At 36.2% G+C, this 21,660-nt stretch overlaps 1 protein-coding gene across 3 annotated transcripts in view; it reads right to left on the bottom strand.

Annotated features, from left to right (window-relative positions):
• Positions 1–21,660, bottom strand: part of HBS1L (HBS1 like translational GTPase) — an 84,658-nt gene that overhangs the window by 36,480 nt on the left and 26,518 nt on the right. The window contains exon 1 of one of the 3 annotated variants that reach the window (XM_029943565.1): positions 4,219–4,243. The exons of the other annotated variants lie outside the window; for them this stretch is intronic. The gene's annotated coding sequence lies outside the window, so the exon portion shown is untranslated. Of the gene's footprint in view, positions 1–4,218; positions 4,244–21,660 lie in introns of those variants that run through there. 3 annotated transcript variants of the gene reach the window in all.

Genomic DNA, 21,660 nt, shown 5'->3' on the forward strand with positions numbered 1-21,660 from the left:
TTTCCAATAATCATTGCAGGCTGGGATCTGTTGGATACTACTGAAGGCCCACTTAAGATCTGTGATAACCCCTGAAACTCATGTAACATCATAGGTCAACTATACTCAAAAACTTAAAAAAAAAAAAGATTTGTGAGGGGTGCGCCTGGGTGGCTCAGCTGGTTGAGCATCCAACTCCGGCTCAGGTCATGATTGCACAGCTCAGGAGTTCGAGCCCTGTGTCGGGCTCTGTGTTGACATCTAAGAACCCAGAGCTTGCTTTGAATTCTGTTTCCCTTTCCCTGCCCCTTTCCCACTTGTGTGCTCTATCTCAAAAATAAACATCAAAAAAAATTTTTAAGAATATTAAAAATAAATAAATAAATAAAAGGACTTATGAGGAGCACCTCGATGGCTCGGTTAGTAAAGTTTCTGACTCCTGAGCTCAGCTTAGGTCATGAGTTTAAGCCCCGCTATGGGCTCCACACTGGGCATGAAGCCTACTTAAACAATAATACATACATACATACATACTTACATACATGAATTTTTAAAATCTGTGATAATAAATTTATAGGGGAATCAATTTGCCTTTCTTTATGACTTTTTCTAGCAATGTTCAGCTATGAACAGACAAGGAGAAGACATTAATTGCTTCATTCAGGGTAAACTTTCTACCCAACAGGTACAAAGAGAAATCAGGGAAACAAGGCAGTTAAAGGTATTGGCAAAAAGCGGGGGAAAGTTACTGAAATTATAAATCATGAATTCTAAGTGGGATTAAAAAAATAAAATGTCAAAGGAAGATCACTGCTGCGCTGGGAAGAAAAGCGAGAGGGCCAAATGTCAAGAGAAGGTCATGATCTGAGAAGCACAACGAGGTGGCCGTGAGGAGTGTGAACACGGGATTCTGGAGAGGGTGGGTTACAGTGACTTGCTGGTGAGGTGAAAGTCACTGGAAGTCAGGTGGCCGGTGAACTCAAAGTCCAGGTGTGGAGTTCGCTGGTGTTTTTCCACAGCGATGCGCAGGTGAGCTGTAACCATCGGGAGCTGAGGGGAGAAAACTGTATGCCAGCTGCCAGTACTCAGTGAGTGAGGAAAGGCGGCCCTGAGTTGCTCAGTAAGGACTCACAAACAGGTGGCTGAGGCAGAAGACGGGAATTTCAAAGGAGCAGAAACTTTAGAAAAAGAAAAAAAGGGGGGGGGGAGTGGAAGAATAACGGTGTTGGAAAAGGTAGCAAAGAGAACAAAGCTGACATTCCAGACCCTGAGGTCTGAGAGAATGTAAGTGAAGTAAAGCCAAGGAGTGGGAAAACCACTAGGAAAACAGACTGAGGATTACAGAGGCATTTGATTTTTTATGGAAAAAAAACCCAAAAAAACCCAAAAAACAGTTCCAGATCATAGCAAACTATAGAGGAGTGAGAGAGGAGGGAGGGCTAAGAAAGGAGGAAACGGAGAGCGTGGTGGCAGTGGTGGCGGTGGTGTGTGTAGGGAGGAAGGTGACCCTAACACGTGGAAAAGAGGCCTGGTGAATTTTGGCCTCCGTCAAATGAATGCGGGAAAGACCCATAAAGCACAGAAATGTCTCAAAATCCAGGTGATACAGGACTAATTCCCCACTTTCCGCTCAAATTCATCTGAATAACTTCCAGCTGGTTTGCATGTAAAAAATGTTGGCCCCACTTACACATTTAATACACTGAAAAACTGCAATTTTGACCTTTTTTAAAAGTAGGTGGATCATAAAATGGCATAGAAAGTCTTAAGCACAAAGATCACAATATGATCCTCTAATATTTCTGGAGATGCAATAAATATATATTCTTTTCATTTCTGGTGATTCCTATCTATCAGACATCAAACCCAAGATACAGTATTTAAACAATTCAGTCATTTAAGTGAAAGTCTTTTTTTTTAAATAGGAAAATGAGTCTAGTATTATAGATTTGAATATCACTCATTAAAGCAGTAGTTCTGAAATTTTTTATTTAGGTCACATACCCTTTGAAAAAACTCATGAAAACAATGGGACAACACTTGACAGAAAAAGGCACCATACACACAAAATTTTGCATGCTATTTCAAGGGGTTTAATAATTCCAACTCTAGAACCTTCCCCTTGAAAGATAAACTTGACTTGGGCTATTTTGGAAATATGTTAATTTCAATTTGATGTTATCCACAGTCAAAGAAAAAAAGATACATTCAGTACATTTTCCACTGAGCTGTTGTCACCAGCAATGTGATAAACCTCCACTTATCCAACCACTTTACAAAGTTCCCCTCATAATCAGCATCATGCTGATGGCAGACAAAACATACTAGTGGGTCAGAAGTGAACAAATAACTAAAATAGCCAGTTATGGCTCACTAAGAGATGAGTATTCAAATCTGTCACAGAGAAGTATAAACTGTTTACTGTGTTCTCCCATCCTCCCCAATGAACTAGAAATTCATTCACTGTATAACAACTTCAAAAAATGGCATTAAATTTTCAGGAAGTCCCAGAAAATGTCATCATGGAATGAATACTTACATAGAAAAAAAAGAAGCTTGGATTCCGGTTCCTGCTGTGCCACTATACAGTTATGACCTACCTTCCAGCTTACGCAACTCCCTTAAGCTCGCGAGCTCATTTCCTCATCTACAGACCTTCGTCCATTTACCACAGGGCTTTATCCTGACAAACCAGCCTAGGCTGAAAAGATCATAAGCTGAAACTGTATTTAATACACCTAACCTACAGAACCTCATAGCTTAGTCTAGCCTACCTTAAATGTGCTTAGAACATTTATATTAGCCTACAGTTGGGAGGGGAAAATCATCTAATACAAAGCCTACATTTTAGTAAAGTACTGAGTATCTCATGTAATTTACTGAATACTGTACTGAACGTAAAAACTGACTGTATGGGTACAGAATGGTTGTTAAGCACCCTGGTTGTTGACCCCCGATCAGGTGACTGATTGGAAGTGTCAGCTCATGGCCGCTGCCCTAGCATCACGAGACAGGACCGCACCACATTACTGCCCGGGGAAAGATCAAAATTCAACATGTGGTTGCTACTGAATGCGTATCACTTCAGCACCATGCACGACTGAAAAACCTAAGTAGACTCATTGTAAGTGAGGGACCATCTATACACAGTGAAATAAATTAAATGATTTCTAGTTCTGTATATGTTTAGGACTCCTAAACCACTAACACAATCCTTAAATCAAATAGCTCACTAGGAAGTAAAAGTAAAATGTGCCATTCTAAAGGAAAATGATCAATGTCCTCTCCTCAAGTCATGTAAAATCCAGCCACCAAATCATGGTTACCAAAAAAAAAAAAAATACACATTTTGAAGATTCTTATGTTAGTGACTAGTGTTCAGTTTGTAGTAGGGTGGAGGAGAACTGATCATCATTTTGCCTTTTCATTCAGATGGAAGTAATAACAGCTATCCAGTTGATCAAGTCTAACCTGCTTGTTTTACAGACCAGAAAGAGAGACAGAGTTGTGACTTCACCTCAAGTGGCAGGACCCACGCTTAATCATCTTACCCTACCTGTCCAATTCACCTTTCTCATGCTCCTGGCCTAAAGCAAAGCCTCCTTCCCTCCTTCCCCCCGCCCCCCACAGTTACTCCTTGATGGGCTGCTTCCTCCAGCGCTCCACTGTTTCCTTTCCTGGCTAAGATCTAAATAGCAGTGTCTAAGTTTTCTCTTAAATACAAAATTATCCAGGTCTCTTGTCCGGAAGCTCTTTTTCGACATGTTGCCTTTGTAAAGGATACACGGTTCAATCCCCTTGCACCACCCAACTGCCATCATCTTGCCGAATTAATGACAACGTAAGCTTGTGTGTCCACATGACGTTCCCACCTCTGATTCATTTCTTTGGTCTTACAGCACACGCAGTATTAGACTACTAGCTTTTGGAGGGTAGAAACTGCCTTATACATATGTTCACATCCTTGACAGCAAAAGACACAGTGCTCTGCCCACAAGTATTCAATAGAGTTTAATGATTAACCCCTAAGGGTTTACATTTTGAAAACATGAGATGATCTCTTGTTTTCGCAAGTTTCCCTCCATCTCTTCTTTGGACAATAACCTCACTTTACTCTCTGCCTACTACTTGCACTTAATAGCAGCTTCCTCATGCTGGCCCGTGCCACGGGCACTCTCCGTATGCTCTCCTGCCAGGTGCCCTATAATAACCATGTAGGGGAGGTATAATTATACCTACTTTACTTCAGGAAAACTGAGGTCCAAATCTGTTGATTTGCCAAAGGCTATACAACCTTGGCCTGTGACATAACTAGATTTAAAAAAAAAAAAGATATGAATCACATGGTTGCTATTCTCAAAGAGTTTATATACCTCCCTGAGAGATAATTATAAAGGTGGTAGAGATGTTATAAAAACAATAAGAAAATTCGAAGTATCTATTTAGAAAAAAACTTAACAAATGAAATGAGATTTGATATGACTCTGAAAGAGAAGGCAAAAATAACATGGAAAAAAACCATTATTTAAAGGCCAATAGGCAAAAATTCTGAAAAAGGCTGGGCCTAGTCACAGACAGACAGTAACACAAAAGTGTGCCTTACTTTTAGCTTGAGTCAGGGTTTTTTTGTTTTATTTTATTAATTTGCTTAAGTGTCACACAAGTAAGTTTCTAGAGGACATAACAACAAAAAGAATGACCTGGCAGTAAAAATCCAAAGACACTATTTTGGGGGAGAAACATGCCACATTGATGTTAAAGGTCATCTGAAAGAGTAAATGTGAGAATTACCAAAAAAATTTTAATTAATAATAGATGGCTCAAACTAGGAGCTGTCAAGACCTCCTATAAAGTTGGAGTAAATTAAAATGAGCAAATAGCTTGATGAATTAGAATAGAGCATCTGCAAATGAACCAATAGGATGTATTTATATTTGTAATATACATAGGAATTGAAAAGAAAAAATAAAAATTAGGTATATGGAAAAATATATATGAATATACATACATTTATAAATAGAAATTCAGTACATATAAAGTGGTACTTCCTATCAACAGCAGTATTCAATATTGTATTGAGAATATTGGCCATTTCTCTGAGAGGAAGGGTCTATCCTATGTCTATGGTGTATCATGTGTAAGTATATCATGTATAAATTCCTTATTGATAAGGAAATAAACACAGAGGAGAAAAATATGAAAATATATTTACAATCTTTAAGGAAGTCTGACAAATTTTATAGAAAAATTTTAAATTTCTCCCCGATTAAAGGTACCACAAGTGAACATAAAGTACGTGAGGAAATATATACAAGGGGTTAATCTATATAAAAGAGCTCCTACAGGGGCGCCTGGGTGGCTCAGTTGGCTAAGGGTCTGACTCTGGGTTTTGTCTCAGGTCATGGTCTCAGGATTTTGTGGATTTGATCCCCACAAGAGGCTCTGTGCTGACCATGCAGAGCCTGCTTGGAATTCTCTCTCCCTCTCTCTCTACTCCTCCCTCCCTCATGTTGTCTCTCTGTCAAAATAATAAACTTAAAAAAAAAATTTTTAAAGAGCTCCTACAAATCAGTAAGAGAAAACTCTGAAAGAGAGAAAGAACAAATAAGCAAACCCCGGTCAAATTACACAAGTCAAAGAAAGCGGTGGCAGAGCAAAGGGGAGACAGAAATGGGAGAGGGATATAATAAGGGAAAGAAGACTAAACAGAGAGGTGCGGGAAGAGGGGGCTTGAGGGGGAGGGGGGCAGAGGAATAGGTAGGGGCGCTTCTTTTTTATTAGCATTTGCGGTCACCAAGGGAAAGTGGGAAAAGAGCCTTATCTGTCCTTGGTGGCAAGAGCACAGCCTGGTTCAACTTTTGGTGGGAGGGATGCAATAAAATGAAAATGCTATGGACGTTATACTTCTGGGAGTGCGCTCCACAGAAATATCAACGTTACTGTGCAGCAGTTTCTGGACAGACTGTTTACTTCGGTGCTTCCTGTAGGGAAAAAGAAACAAACAAAGAAAACCTGTGGGTGGATTTCAATAAGGGAATGGTAACCAATCATGAAGCATATCTAAACAATGGAACAGTTCAGTTCAGATATAAAAGTAGTAGACCTACAGGCATGAAAAGGAAATCATTACACACTAAGTGGAAAAAGCACTGCAATATTATATAGCAAAGGTGCTGAATCACTATATTATTGGCATTAAAAAGTCCACAAGAATGGAAGTAAACTCTTAAAAGTGATTACATCTAGAAAGTGGTATTAAGAAAAAAAAATTTTCAAAATTTATATACTTCTATGCTATAACTAGATTATTTTTAGAATTAAACATGTTTATGTGAAAAGCATACATATTAAAACAAACTCTGAAACACTAAAAACTTCTTTCTACATTATTCTTCAGAGACGCTCTTGATTTTTCTTAGAATAAAGCAAAATCCTACTTGACAATAACACTTAGAATCATCTTACCACAACCCAAACTCTTTCCATCAATGATCTTGGATACCACATACTACTAAAACATCCACTGCAAAGTTCATGCTTGGAAATAATGCAAAGTTCACCCGTTCAGTGATTCAATGACAACTTTATATTCCGCATGCTCTCTGAAGCTGACAGTAACGCTCTCCACAGTTTCAGTTTTTGTATTAAGCAACTCCCTTGTTTAAGCTCAAGCTCCTGGACAGCAAGCAAGCTGCATGTGCTGGATTTCTCTATTTCCGCAACCTCAATATTTGATACGTCGTACCTCATTTGTACATGATTGCTCAATTGAACAAACAAAATCATTTCCTGATAGCTCTTTCAATGCTCTAATAAATCGCTAAAGGAATAAGGGTGAAAACTAAAAGGGAATTATAAATGTGAACTTCTTTGAACAAAAATCTATCCTGCCCGCCTCACACTCCCTAGAGCATGATTTCTCAACCTTGGTACTACTGACGCTCTGAGCAGGACACTTCTCTGTTGCGGGGGAGGAGCTAGACTCCCCATCGCAGGATGTTTAGCAGCATCCCCAAGTGTCCCCTTGTGGCCCCAAATCACCTCCAGTTGAGTACTGCTCGACAGTGATCAGAAAAAGCACTAAGTACGTATTACATACCCTATAATCACCACCTCAAATGTATAGATCATCTCCTAACTCATCCTCTTGCCCACAAAATGATCAACTGCCTTTTCTTGTCCACTCAAACATGAAATCCCAAAGTCATTGTTTTCTGATTTCCCTTTTTCTTGAAACTTCTATGTCCAATTAATACCAATAATTACTTTTCCTCATAAACATTCCCTCAAATGTGTCCTTTTCTCTCCTTTCCCACCTACTTAGGTCAAGCCCTTATCTCATGCCTGATTCACCTTTCAAGATTCATCTCTTCCTTATCATTCCCATAAAAAGACTGGCATATGCACTCTTGTTTTCTCACATCAATGGCCATGGCCCATACTATTTCCATGTTCGTTATTATTTTCATGAAATGCCATTATTTTCATGAAAATTATTAATACAAGGAAGCTGAAGGCTTCTTGATAATGCATGGATCACAGAGGCCAACTTCAGCACTGTATACTGTATGAACAAAGACTCTTAGATCCATTCTGCAAAGATTCACTGAGAGCCTCTGAGGTTACACACTGCTGGCCCCCGCTGGGTAACTGGCAACAGAATACGGTACCTATAGATACACTGGCACACGTTCATGCTTCCACAGGCAAACTCCCCATAATCACTCCATGTCAAAATCCTCCAACTCACCACTCAGAGCTTGGTAAAGTAGGTAAGACCTGGTCTCTCCTACAAAATCGTCTTGATGGAATCCAGGCCCTGCTACTAACTAGGTGAACTATTTAACTTCTTTCTGTGCCTAAGTTCTTCATCTATAAGATAACAGTAAGAGAACTTAAGGAGATTTAAATAAGTCAATATATGTGAAGTGCTTAGAGCAACCTCTGACATACAGTAGGTACTCAGTGCTCCACAGTAATGACAGAAAGCAGCAGAGTCGGTGAGTCTCTGAGATCACCAAAATACCCACTTCCTTCTCCTCATTTGACACCAGGGAATCCACAGATACAAACTACTCTCTTGCAATCACATATTAATTCACAATACGGAGAAGAAAAATGCCAACTGCATAACACTGTGTGTACTAGGATAAACAGATCAAATAATGAGACATCATTCCTATCCTCAAGAAACAGAAGTCTACTAGAGGTAACACACATATTATAATGTGAACTACCATAATGTAGGCACAATGAGTGTATCAGAAAGGTCCTGACCCACCCACCCTGAAAGAATTAGGTAAGGTTTCCTTTAAAATATTTCTAATGAATCTTGGAGGAAAAATAAGGAAAGGGGGACTGGAAAGTAAGACACAATTTCTGAAACCATACAACTGCTGGTAGATCAGCGTGGCTGGGATACAAAGAGGTTACGTGGATGAGACATAAAAATATAAAAGCAGGCAACACCTTTAGGGCCATGTATAACATTAAGACATTTAACTTGATTTTGAAATATAAGAACCACTAACAGAATCAAAGTATTGGAGTAAAATATCAGAGCTTTTATTTTTTTTCCCATGGTGGGTTTAAAAAAATTTTTTTTCAATGTTTTATTTATTTTTGAGACAGAGAGAGAGCATGAGAGGGGGAGGGACAGAGAGACAGGGAGATACAGAATCTGAAGACAGGCTCCAGGCTTTGAGCTGTCAGCACAGAGCCCAACGCGGGGCTCGAATCCACGAATGTGAGATCATGACCTGAGCCGAAGCCAGACACCCAACCGACTGAGCCACCCAGGCGCCCCATCAGAGCTTCTAAAAGTTACTCTGACCATAGCATGGAAAATAGACTGTGAAGGCAAGACTGGAGGGAGAGCAATTAGACGACTGTTGTCCCAATACGTGTAAGAAATCCTATGGACTAACCTAAGGTAAGAACAATAGAGACAGAGAAAGGGATATCCAAGCTATTAGAGGGTAAAGCTAGGAATATATAATACCTAGATGTATGTAGGCAGGTGAGAGAAGTTACAACTCCCAGATTCTCAAGCAAGCAGGAAAGAGCAGATGATTACGTCATTACCAAATCGAAAATACAATCCAGAGAATGAAATCTGCTAGTCAGGGTCTTACTTCTTTGTATGGGTCTGTTCATCAAGTGCACAATTACAGCAGTACATAGACAAGGACTGCCACCAAATTATTTTTTTAAACACTGTTTAGATCCAGTCATGGGTCTGTACAGAGTTTTGCAAGTTAAAATAACATGTTCTTGGCAGTGGGGACACAAAGATGAATAACAGTCTCTGTTTTCAGATAGCTTTCATTCTAAATGGGACAGACATAGAGACAGACAAGACTGAAAGAAAATACAGGCAAGGAAATTAAAAAGAATTTTGCAGGGGACAGTGCTAGGACTACAGCTAAGCAAGAACCACAGCACAGGGAATAAGAGGAAACAGGCAGGAGGGGGAAATACACTCATACATCATCATGATGAATTAAACGTTACGGAGGCAAAAAATAGAGATCTTAATCCCCAGGACTCCAAATTAGATACAAACATAGAACATATTGGGTCTGAGATTCTTTCAAGGCAAGAGAAATAGGACAGAAATCTGGATAATCGTGTTTGCAGAGGCAAAGAAATGAGAGCATCATTAAAATACATGAAGTAACTTAAGACCTGGGAATGGATGAGGTAGCTTACAGAAAATGAAGGCTGAGAAGGCAGGCAATGGAGAAACTCAGATTAATACAGAGGCAGAATAGAAGTATTCGCATTCCTTGTAGAGTTCTTACATGGAATTTAGATTCATGGAGTCATGCAATTTTGTGGGCTTTATTTTTAGAAGTCACTTGGTCCAGTCCCTCGTTGTACAGATGAAAATTTTCAGATTTCTAAAGATCACAAACTTCATTAATGGAAATTTTGCTTCTTTTGTCCAGGCTGATTCCAAAAGCACACTCCCCTTCCACTCTGTTTCCAGTTGCACTCTTCCAGACTTCGTGGGACTACTTTCCCCAAGATTACTGAACCAGGTTTACTTTGAAGTTAAATGTATACAAAAACTGCTCAATGAAGTGTCTCTATAAAATGTTAATGCTTTGTCAAGATCATGATTTTGTGATTTTAATGAGGCTGATCATTAGTACCTGTTCAGATACTTCTGACAACAGTTAAAGTTAAAAATCAGTAATTATGATTTCTTTTAATATTTTCATTTCAAAATCTCCATTTGGGTAGAGCCTAGTAGTTACATCATTCTCTGCTTACCAAAGAAGTTTCTGTTTGACATTATTTAATTTCCGATGGGAAACTTAGAAGGGTAGGCTAAGTTCCTCTAATAACAAAAACATAAATACTAACCCCTTAACCTTTTTGCTCATGCTAATTTTAGGCAGGGAAAGTGACATTTAGACTCTGAAGCATTGATCATAGCATCAGGCTATCAATTTTAGGTCATAAATGATACTCCCAAAGTCTTAACAAGGATGACCCCAGACCAAAATGATAATGACTTACTTGGAATTCAAAAACTTTTACTGTATATTCTCACAAAGCATATATTGTTTTCTGACTATACTGGAAAATTTCAATATAAAGTATGCACCTTACCTCTCCAACTAACCTGTGAGCTCCAGAAGGGTATTTTTTGATGTTATTCAAAATATCCAGTCCAGTACCTGGTACATACTAGGGTCTCAAATATTTTAAAAGATTATGTAATTTTATATATAGAAAAAACCCAGTGATTCTCAGTTGGGAGGAGAGGTGGATGACAAGAACAAGGCCATCCCTGCCTTTCTTCCTTTGAAAATCCTTGTCACTGAAAGATACTGATGCTGACAAAGTATTATATCTCTCAGACGTCCTGAGACAGAAAAATAACTCAAAATGACATATCAGGTATAGGGGTGCTTCAGTGGCTCAGCCAGTTGAATTTCCGACTTCAGCTCAGGCCATGATCTCAGGGTTCATGAGTTTGAGCCCCACGTCGGGCTCTGTGCTGTCAACTCAGAGCCTGGAGCCTGCTTCAGATTCTGTGCCTCCCTCTCTCTCTGCACTCTCCCACTCCCGCTCTCCCTCTATCAAAAATAAATAAACATTAAAAAAAAATTTTAATGACATATCTGGTATAAAAATCTTTTTATAAATGGAAGAGTAAAGCTCATCTAAGTTGAACAATTTGACCAGCCAATTAACATTCTGTGCAAATTATAACCACCTCCCTCTTGTTGACTGGTTTCAGGTCTGTAACTGAAAAGATGTTTGAAGATCTTACTCCAGTCAGGAAATTAGTTCAGATGACCTTTGAAAGTCCTGACCTGATAATCCTATTTTTAAAAATAACTGGTTAGCCTATTCAGTGAGACTCTCTTCCCCACATATAATCATTAATTTCCAAATAACATCAACTATAAATTTTTTTAATGTTTTAATACTATCAGCCACATCAAATAGGGTACTATTTAATGAAAACTGTTATCTAAGAAATAATACTCTTAAATCTTATAATTCATTCTATTAAAAATAACTAAGGTGTACTTGGTTTTTTCTATATAAAATTCATAACTAAACAGAAATATTACAAGGGGCCTGTTTATCTAATGGCATTAAGTAATTTTAAATTTGAATAATACCTATAATGATGTAAAAATACTAATATGAAACACTAGTTGTTGTTTTAAATTAAAAATGCTTTCCATAATTTTTAATCAATGTTTTTTTAAAAATTTTTTTTAATGTTTTATTTATTTTTGATACAGAGACAGAGTATGAGAGGGGGAGGGTCAGAGAGAGAGGGAGACACAGAACTGGAAGCAGGCTCCAGGCTCTGAGCTAGCTGTCAGCACAGAGCCTGACGCGGGGCTCAAACCCACGAACCTGAGATCTGACCTGAGCCGAAGCCGGAGGCTTAACCAACTGAGCCACCCAGGCGCCCCTTTAATCAATGTTTTTAAAGTACTCTCTGAAACAAACTGGGATATAAAAATTGATTCTACACTTAAAAATGAGTATACAGAAAGATATAAAATATAAAGAAGAAAAATATAGGATACAAAATTGTATATATAATAATTGTATAAAAGCAGTTTAAGGTAAAGAATAAGTATGCCTAGGAAAAAAGTTAAAAAAAGATATGGCAAAACACAAAACTGTTGTCTTTGGTTAAAATAATCATGAGTGATTTTCCCCTTTTTCTACATTAAGAATACATTGCTTTATTACTGAGGAAAATAGGTTAATAGGTGATTTGAAAGAAAAGGAGAAAAGATGTATAAGGTTAAGATAGAAACCTTCAAAATAAATTTACAACAGGCTCTAAATGTAAGACAAATTTACAATTTAAAGTTATTTGGATCAAATGTTTAAAAAACATTTAAGGTTATTAGAAAGAAAAGGAGGGCAAAAGGAGTTCCAGGTAAGAATACTTTTTGCCATCAATTATTACTGTTCATAAAAATGTTTCAAATATGCCCAGCATCTCTAGGTACTCACACACAAAAATAAAATTTTCAAAATTTCAAAGAAACCAGGGTTAAATTTTCAATAAAAAACTACTTCAAATATGAAACCATTTCAGTGAATGTGACTACATCTTTAAATTCTAGTTACCAGATGTACATTCAAAAAGTACATCAGCTAGGTTACAGAAAATAAACCACTTCCTTCAATATTACAGCTGCACGGACTGTGATTTATTCAGTATGAACTATTTTTTCACTTTAAAACATCCTGTCTATGGCATAATTTGCCTCATCAAATCCACTATGTACCACCACTTGCTATGACACAGAAGAAAAAGTTTCCATTGGGATCAGATTTCAATTTTTATAAACATCACTGAGCCAGAAATCTTGAAAAATTGAAAAATTTCAGATGAACAGATTTCAACCATTTATTACATTATATACATTCAAGTAGTATCCACAAAATTTATAATCTAATATATGTAATGAATTTAAATTATGGTATTATAACCTTTCTATAGCAATAAAAATTCTTGCTACTTCAACAGTTAAGGAATAAAGGGAAACTACATTACTAATAATGTTCCTTAAGAAAAAAGCCATTTATATTTTGTTAATAATTTGTGGTAAAAATTTTGTTAGACCAGAAGTGGAACAAAATCCTTTTGTTTTATAGAATAAAGTTGTATATATGAACACCCTTTAAGAAATACATCGGTGTCCCTTACCATTCTTCCCTAGACCTTCTGTTTCATTCATTCTAAAACTCCCTGAAGAAATCTCATCTATATTCCTATCCTCGGGATTATCTACCCTTGGAAACTTCCTCACAAATTTTGTTAATATTTCATGTCTTGTTTAGGCATGAATGTATATTTGAGAAACACCTCCTTGACAACACAAAATAATCTAAATTTAATGAGTTCCTACTATGTGCCATGAAATGCTATAATGGCTTAACATATGGCTTCATTTAACATTATGGGTACCCTAAGAAATAAGAACTATTATTATTTTAATTTTGCAAATGAGGAATTTGTAACACACAATATGGAGTAATTTGCTAAAGGCACACAGCTAATAGGTGACTCAACTAGAATATAAATCCAAGCAATCTACACAAGTACCTGTGCTCTTCTCCAAATTACTCTGGATGCTAGCGGTGAGAATCTACTTCTAGTCATAAAATCAGAAACACTAAACATCTGGATCGAGGAAAGAAAAGGCAAAGAGGAAAAGGCTCAGAGTATGCACCTGAGCTGAAATAAGAGAAAAAAAAGTTTACAAGAACCTTGTTCAAAACTTCAAGAAAGAGTTCCAACTTTGAGATAAATAAAAATTAATTTATTATTAATTTTTAACAATTAATTGTTAAAAGTATTGTTTCATTAATATTCTCATTCTCTAGCTGTCATTTACACTTTTATTTTAAAATACACACATATGGACACAGGCACAGGCCTACATAGGTTCAACCTAATCCTTATTTCCATCTAGTCTCCAATTTCCTTCCCTAATTCTACCTTTGGGATCTTCAAGAACATGGCCTTAAAGACAGAAAGAGGCTACTGCATTGAATAACCCTAAAAAAAAAAATTAAGCTTCAAAAGAATATATAAAATGTCATATCCTATCTGCACACATCATCTTGAATTCACACGTGGGACCAGGAGTCATTCCTAAATGGTTTACAAAGTCCTGGTTATATTGAACATTATCCATATTCAGAAATAACTCCCTAATAACAAATGTAATGAACTTTAAAGTAGTCAGTAAAAGGAAGAAAATAAGGGAAACCAACACGGTTTTTAAGAGACTACTATACCATAAAAACTGGGTTAAATAAATCATAATACATTTTGAAGTAGATAGCATTATTGCCATTTTAAAGGAAAGAAGTCTCAAGGAAATCCTGTCATGTTAGCAAGGCCATGCAGGTAACAAATGACAGCGCTAGTTTGCAAAACAACACCAATCTAACTGGAGAGCCATCACCCCTCATCCTGATACCACACACTACTGATACACACTGATACTGATACATACAAGCCCATGCATTGAAATTTTGACAGAAAGTAAAGTTTGATGCTTCTTTACACACCACACAAAAGTAAATTTTAGAAGAATTAAAAGTCATAACAAAAAGTCAAACACACAAAAAAATCATATAATTCTCTCAAAAGAAAATTTACAATATGTATAATCTAGAGGTTGGGGTGTTTTGTTTTTTTCAATCCAAGACCCGAACCTAGTTAAGTTAAAAAGACAGATATAGTGGCATAAAGTTTTTAAATTTTTCTATAGAAAAAGAGATCATAAGTAAAGAAAAAGACAGGGAAAAGTATTTACAATGCATAGGAATAAAAAAAATTCTCTCTTGGGGCCCCTGGGTGTCTTAGTTGGTTAAGCGACCGACTTGGGCTCAGGTCACAGTTTGTGAGTTCGAGCCCCGTGTCAGGCTCTGTGTTGACAGCTCAAAGTCTGCTTCAGATTCTGTGCCTCCTTCTCTCTCTGCCCCTTCCCCACAGTGTTCTGTCTTTCAAAAATAAATAAATGTAAAAAAAATAATAATTTTAAAAAATTCTCTCTTAAACACTGGCCTTAGCAACATATTTATAGATATGACTCCTCAGACAAGGTAAACAAAAACAAACTATCAGGACTATACCAAAGTAACAGCAAAGGAAACCATCAACAAAAGAAAAAAGCAACCTACTGAGCGGGAGAAGATATTTACAAACTATGTATCTGATAAGGTGTTAATGTCCAAAATATATGAAGAACCCATTAACATCAATCTGATTAAAAACACAGAGGACCTGAATAGACATTTTTCTAAGGAATACATACAAACTGCCAACAGACACATGTAAAGATGCTCAACATCACTCATCATCAGGGAAATGCAAATCAAAATCACAGCGAGGCTATCACCTCACACCTGTCAGAAGGCCTAATACGAAAAAGATAAGATACAACAAGTGTTGGCGAGGATATGGAGAAAAGGGAACCCTTGTGCAGTTACTGGGAATGGAAACTGGTGCAACCACTGTGGAAAACAGTATGGAGGCTCCTCAAAACATTAAAAATAGAAATACCATGAGACAGTAATTCCACTACCGGGTATTTACTCAAAGAAAACAAAAACATTAATTTGAAAAGATTTTACAAAACGATGTTTACTACACCATTATTTACAATAGCCAAGACATGGAAACAACCCAAGTGTCCATAGATAGATGAATGGATAAAGTAGATGTCACACACACACACACACACACACACACACACACACACACGGAATACTACTCAACCATAGTAAAAGAATGAAACCTTGCTATTTGCAACAATATGGACAGACCCAGAGAATGTTATGCTGAGTGAATGAAGTCAGAGAAAAGACAAATACCGCATGTTTTCCTTTACACATGTAATCTAAACACCAAATGAACAAAAGAAGACTCTTAAATACAAAAGCTGCCATAGGGAAGGTGGGTGGTGAAGAGGTGAAATAGGTGAAGAGGATTAAGAGGCGCAAACTTCCAGTTATAAAATAAATAAGTCATGGAGAAGGAAAGTACAACACAGGGAATAAAGTTAATAACAACAATGTCACTTGGTGACAGATGCTGATGACACCCTGATACTGAGTAATGTATAGAATTACTGATCATTACACTGTACACTTGAAGCTAATACATTCTGGGTCAACTATAGTTCAATGACAGCTTCTTAATTAGTACCAAAAATATAAAGACCTCTCATTAATAAGGAAAAGACAGCCTAATTAAAAATGGGCAAAGGATACAATAAGCAATGCACAGAACAAGGTCAAATAGCAAATGAATATATAAACATATTCAACCTCATTAATGATCACAGAAAAGTACATTAAAGGAGCAATGATACATTAGCTTCTCACTTGTCAGACCGCCCAAAATCAAGAAAAGTAGGCTGGAGAAGGGATGAGCCATGACTTTCATAAGGCACTGGTCGTATCTGTGTAGAGCAAACAATACACCTTTCAACACAGTAATTCCACTATAGGAGATCAATCTCATAAAATCAAAAGCCCTGAATTGTAAAGACATGTACACATATGTTCTACAAGGAGTGTTGTTCATAAAAGCAAAAACTGGAAAATAAAATGAATATCCTTTAATGTGATAAATTTTTAATAGACTGTAGTGTAGCCAGATCATGAAATATTATATAACCACCAAAAGGAGTAAGTTGGAAATATTCTAGGTGACAAGAGATTATAAGGAATATGAAATTATAGTATTTTTAATAAAACATTAATAAAAAACCCCTGTAGGTATGAAAATAAAGAAATTGAATGGAAGAATTAAATCTAAAAATAGCTAAATGGGGAGAAGAGCCAAAAGGGGCTTATATGAAAGCATCATGAATGACTAAAAAAGGCCTAAAACAGTCAGTGAAAGTCATTTAATAAGTACCCTAATGCATTGCACTTTAATATGTTTTAGCTGCACCTGTTCCTTAGTTTCTAGTAAAAGAGCACCTTATTTTTTTGAATAAAGTTCAGTTATCACTTGTTGAGCATTTTCTATGCCAACAGTATCATGTGTATTATTTTACTTTATAGAAACTTCTAAGTTAGGTACTATTTTGTCATAAGTGGTATTTTAATTTTTTTAATGTTTTTTATTAATTTATTTTTTTGAGAGAGAGACAGCGTGAGCAGGGGAAAGTCAGAGAGAGAGGGAGACACAGAATCTGAAGACAGGCTCCAGGCTCTGAGCTGGCTGTCAGCACAGAGCCTGACGCGGGGCCTGAACTCATGAACCGTGAGATCATGACCTGAGCTGAAGTCAGACGCTTTACTGACTGAGCCACCCAGGTGCCCCAATAAGTGGTATTTTAGACAATGCCAACCTCTGTAACAGCACTCACAATGCAGCACAGATACAATTTTCAGTAATACTGAGGTGACTGACCTCTCAACCAGCTGCCCAAAAAAGACATAAAAAAGCCACCACCTTTGAGGCGCCTGGGTGGCTCAGTGGGTTAAGCATCTCCTTCAGCTCAGGTCATGATCTCACAGCTTCAGAATTTGAGTCCCGCATCAGGCACCAGGGGCCTACTTGGAATTCTCTGTCTCCATCTGTCTGTCTCTCTCTCTCTCTGCCCCTTCCCTGCTCGTGCCCTCTAAATAAACATTAAAAAAAAGTCACCACCTTTGACACTTATCCATTCTATTAATGAATGAAAACTTCAATACAAATGCATTCTAGGTGACACGAGATTATAAGGAATATGAAATTATAGTACAATCTATCTGAAGGATAACTCCACAGTATGTAGCAAAAGCTTTAGAAATGCCCATACCTTTTAACCAACTACTCTATCGAATATTACTCTATAAATATCTTTTATAAAATAATTGAAAAAACACATAAATGTACAAAATATTTACTTGTAGCATTTTCTGTAACAATAAACTGAAAAACTTAGGTTCGTACAGTGTCTGATTAAATAACGGAATATTATGTTAACAATGGTTGGCATACAATAAACGTCTATGGATGGCTGTTAGGGGCAGGGGAGAATGGAGAGGTGTTTTGAGTTTCAGTTTTGCAAGATGAAAAAGTTCTGGAGATTGGCTGCAAAACACTGTGAATATACTTAACACTACTGAACTATACACTTAAAAAATGGTTAACACAGTTGCTTCCGTATCTTGGTTATTGTGACTAAGGCTGCAATAAACATGGCAGTGTGGTCAATATGGTAAACTTCATGTAATGTGTATTTTACAATTAAAAATAAAATTGAACAAACTTTTGAGAAATTTTTAAAGTACGTAGTACATGATTAAGTTATAATGGATTTAAGAAGTGACGTGTGGTCCCATTTAAAAAAAAAGACTAATATTCCCCATATATAGAAACAGGTACACAGACAATGTATAAAAGAAAGAAGGACACTGGTATTAGAGGCATTTTATTCTGAATGCTGGTCTCACCATGTTCCAGTCTTGTGACCTAGGGCAAGATGTTTAGCCATTCTGGAGCTTCAGATCCTCCAACTGTAAAACCAGGATAAAAATAATACCTCCTCTTTATGATTATTGTGAATATTAAAGGGTATAACAGAGATTTTTTAAAGTTTGGTACAAATCTGGCATATAAGTGTTCATTAATATTGTCTACTATTATTGCTTAAATGCATCAAAATGCAATAGTTCTAAATTTTGAATAATGGGATTAAGGTATATGTTTTTTCTTCCATTGGCTCATTTGAATGTTCTAGTTTTACTCAATAAACACAGTTATTTATTTAAGCTTTTCCCTTAAAATGGCACCAGGCTAGTAACTATAAGAAGAATTAAATTTTTCAAGATTTAAAATCAAACAGAATTGTTGTTCAAGAAACAGAAGACCACAAAGTAGTTTCAAATTAAATAAACTAGAAAAGGTCTTCATTTCTTAGGACTGCTCATTTGGAAGGACTTGGAAATTGATACCAATTCTGTATACATGAATGGCAAGTCTCTTGCCAAGTTAATACTATCAAAAAAAATGCTTGAAAGTAATTTTTGAAGACCTTGCTAATGCTAAAACTGGTTTCCCTGACGAGAGATTTAATTTTATCCTTAAGATACTTAACAGATAACCAAACAAGGTTAAATTATTATAATATAAAAGTTTGCTGCAAGTACTATGTAACAATGAAAAGGGCACTGGAATTCCAAAGAACTCCATTTGAGTTACAATTTACTCCTCAACACGCATGTGAAGGAAGTCAAATTACTTATTTTATAGAAGTTTCAGTCTCTTCCACCCAACTCACAGATTCTCTGAATGACCAAATACAATAAACACAAAGCCTGATACACAGTTTACATTTCAGTGTATTCTATTCCCTATCGTCTCTTGGGAGGCAGTAGCTCCCAGAGAGAACACTACATGTAGCTAGAAAAAGAAACAGGTGACATGTTCAGAGGGAAAGCACCTGGCTACATCTGGTGTTTCCAGTAAATCACACTTAGCCCCTCGGGGGCTACTATAAAGTTCTACAGGAAAGTCTGTGACCTCTCACTTGTAAGGCAATGGCAGTATCTATGCTCCAATGGCTACACGTGTTTTCCTGTTAAAAAGTGAGTATGAAATAAATACTGCTTAAACTCAATGTTGTCATTTGCTTCCACTCTATTCCTTCCTGAACTCCTTAACAATGCTTAGTATGTGCACTAAGCACTCAAAAATATACTAAATAGAGTTTATAATTGCCTTGGAATGAAACATGAAAGTATATACCTGTAATCAGATTATAATTTCTATGGTTTAAAAAAATATAGTAATTAGGCCTAAAAGAAAACTCTGTATTTAGCATTCATGCAATTCTCAGATGGTACTGGCTCTATCAGGAAGATTAAGCTGTTTTGAGAGGTTAAAGCAAATTATGTTTAAATTAAGCAATTAGTGTTTAAGTTTTTCCAGTGTAGGTGTATATACAAAGAGAATCTTAAAACCCATCTGAGAACATTCTGAACCAGATGAGTTTTTTCAGTGAAATAAACCACTTCCTTTCAAAAGCTCACATACTTTTAAAGCAGAAAGTCAATTAGCTCTGACGTTTTCTGTACAAGTATAAAATTCTTCTAATTGCTTGAATAAAATTACTCAGTGATAAATTAGTGAAGAAAATTTTTCAAAGAAAAAGATATTTTAAAGGGGACATCAAAAATATTAAATCTGCCTACTTTAAACTCCTTAGAAAAGAAGGATAAAAGTAAAATGAAATATAGTTTAAGCACATTACGAAAAGTTCATATAGGTTTAAAAGTGTTCATAACATCTCAGATTAATTTTTCATTGTAATACAGACATTTCAAATTAATAATGGGATTTCTTTAAGGGGAGTAACAATGGATGTTGGTATGACAAAGTTTGAGACCTCAACCAAAGTGATGAATTACACTAACGGACGCCCCAGGCCATAAGGATTTCATTCCAAACATGATTACGGGAGCAGCCCAGGTACCAGAGAGTTCCTGAATTAGAGTACATGGATTGTACATAAAATTTCCTATGCTGAGGTTATAATTCTAGATTGTAACTTTTTAAATACTGTAAATTAAAATTTTTGAACTTTTGGAAAAATTTGAAAAAATAGAGACATTCTGTATTTTTATGATCTTATTGGCAATATATAAAACCTTTTCTAATTATTATATAGAAACAAAACTATAAAAGCTGTGGGTTTCTTACAGTGAAAATAATGGTAAAGTGTTTAAAGCGGTATAACTCTATGTCATATTAATACATTGGAGTGCATATTTGAGTATCTGCCCTTTTCCTGTATTTATAGTCAAGGCCTGTATCTTTTTAAAGAGCTGATTTAGGCAGACGTAGTGAAGCTTGCTTAAGTAATTATCAGCTACTTTACTTGTGAGACAATATCAATTTTAAGAACTATAAAAAATGTTAAATTTAAATTACAAATGATTCCTTTTCTAGATTTGCAGACCATTTTTCTAAATGCTTACATTTTTTAGGTCAATTATTTTTCAAAAGAATCAAATAAACACAACAGCAATCAAGAATTAAACCTCACCTCACACAATAATATCCATTGTGTGGAAGATTATTTTTCTTTCAAGTAAGGTTGACTAATAATTATATAATTGTAAGCATAAATAATAAGCCTTTTTCTGCCAAGAACTTCCTTTTCAAAGAATACTATCTGTATTGCAATTTCTGGATGTTATTGTTTAAAAAAAAGAGTCTGTCTTATTCAGTTTGGGGAGTGTTTTCTCCCTTGGTGGGTTTAAGGTGTCCAGGAAAATACCACCAGAAACCTACAAGATTGTCCCAGGATTTTACTCCCTAAATATATGCTCTTAGCGGTCCACTCATGAATGCATAATAAAACTACATGATAACCCATTCAAAGAGTATCTGTATTTGCTATTGATTTTCCATTTTACATATGCTAACAAAATGAACTAAATGTTATCTAATTAAGACACATCAACATTTAATGAATTATTTTACACATCAGAGTTCTAGTTAATAATGCCATAATAAAAGGCTAATATTCACATAGGTATTAAGTTCTCATTCCAAAATTCTAGAAGTACAAAAACACTGAAAAATTCTCTAAATGAGAACTATCCATAGAACTCCCTTATGACCCAGCAATAGCACTGCTAGGGATTTACCCAAGGGATACAGAA

Source organism: Suricata suricatta, chromosome 7, assembly GCF_006229205.1.
Source record: "Suricata suricatta isolate VVHF042 chromosome 7, meerkat_22Aug2017_6uvM2_HiC, whole genome shotgun sequence".
NCBI classification, from domain to species: Eukaryota; Metazoa; Chordata; class Mammalia; order Carnivora; family Herpestidae; genus Suricata; species Suricata suricatta.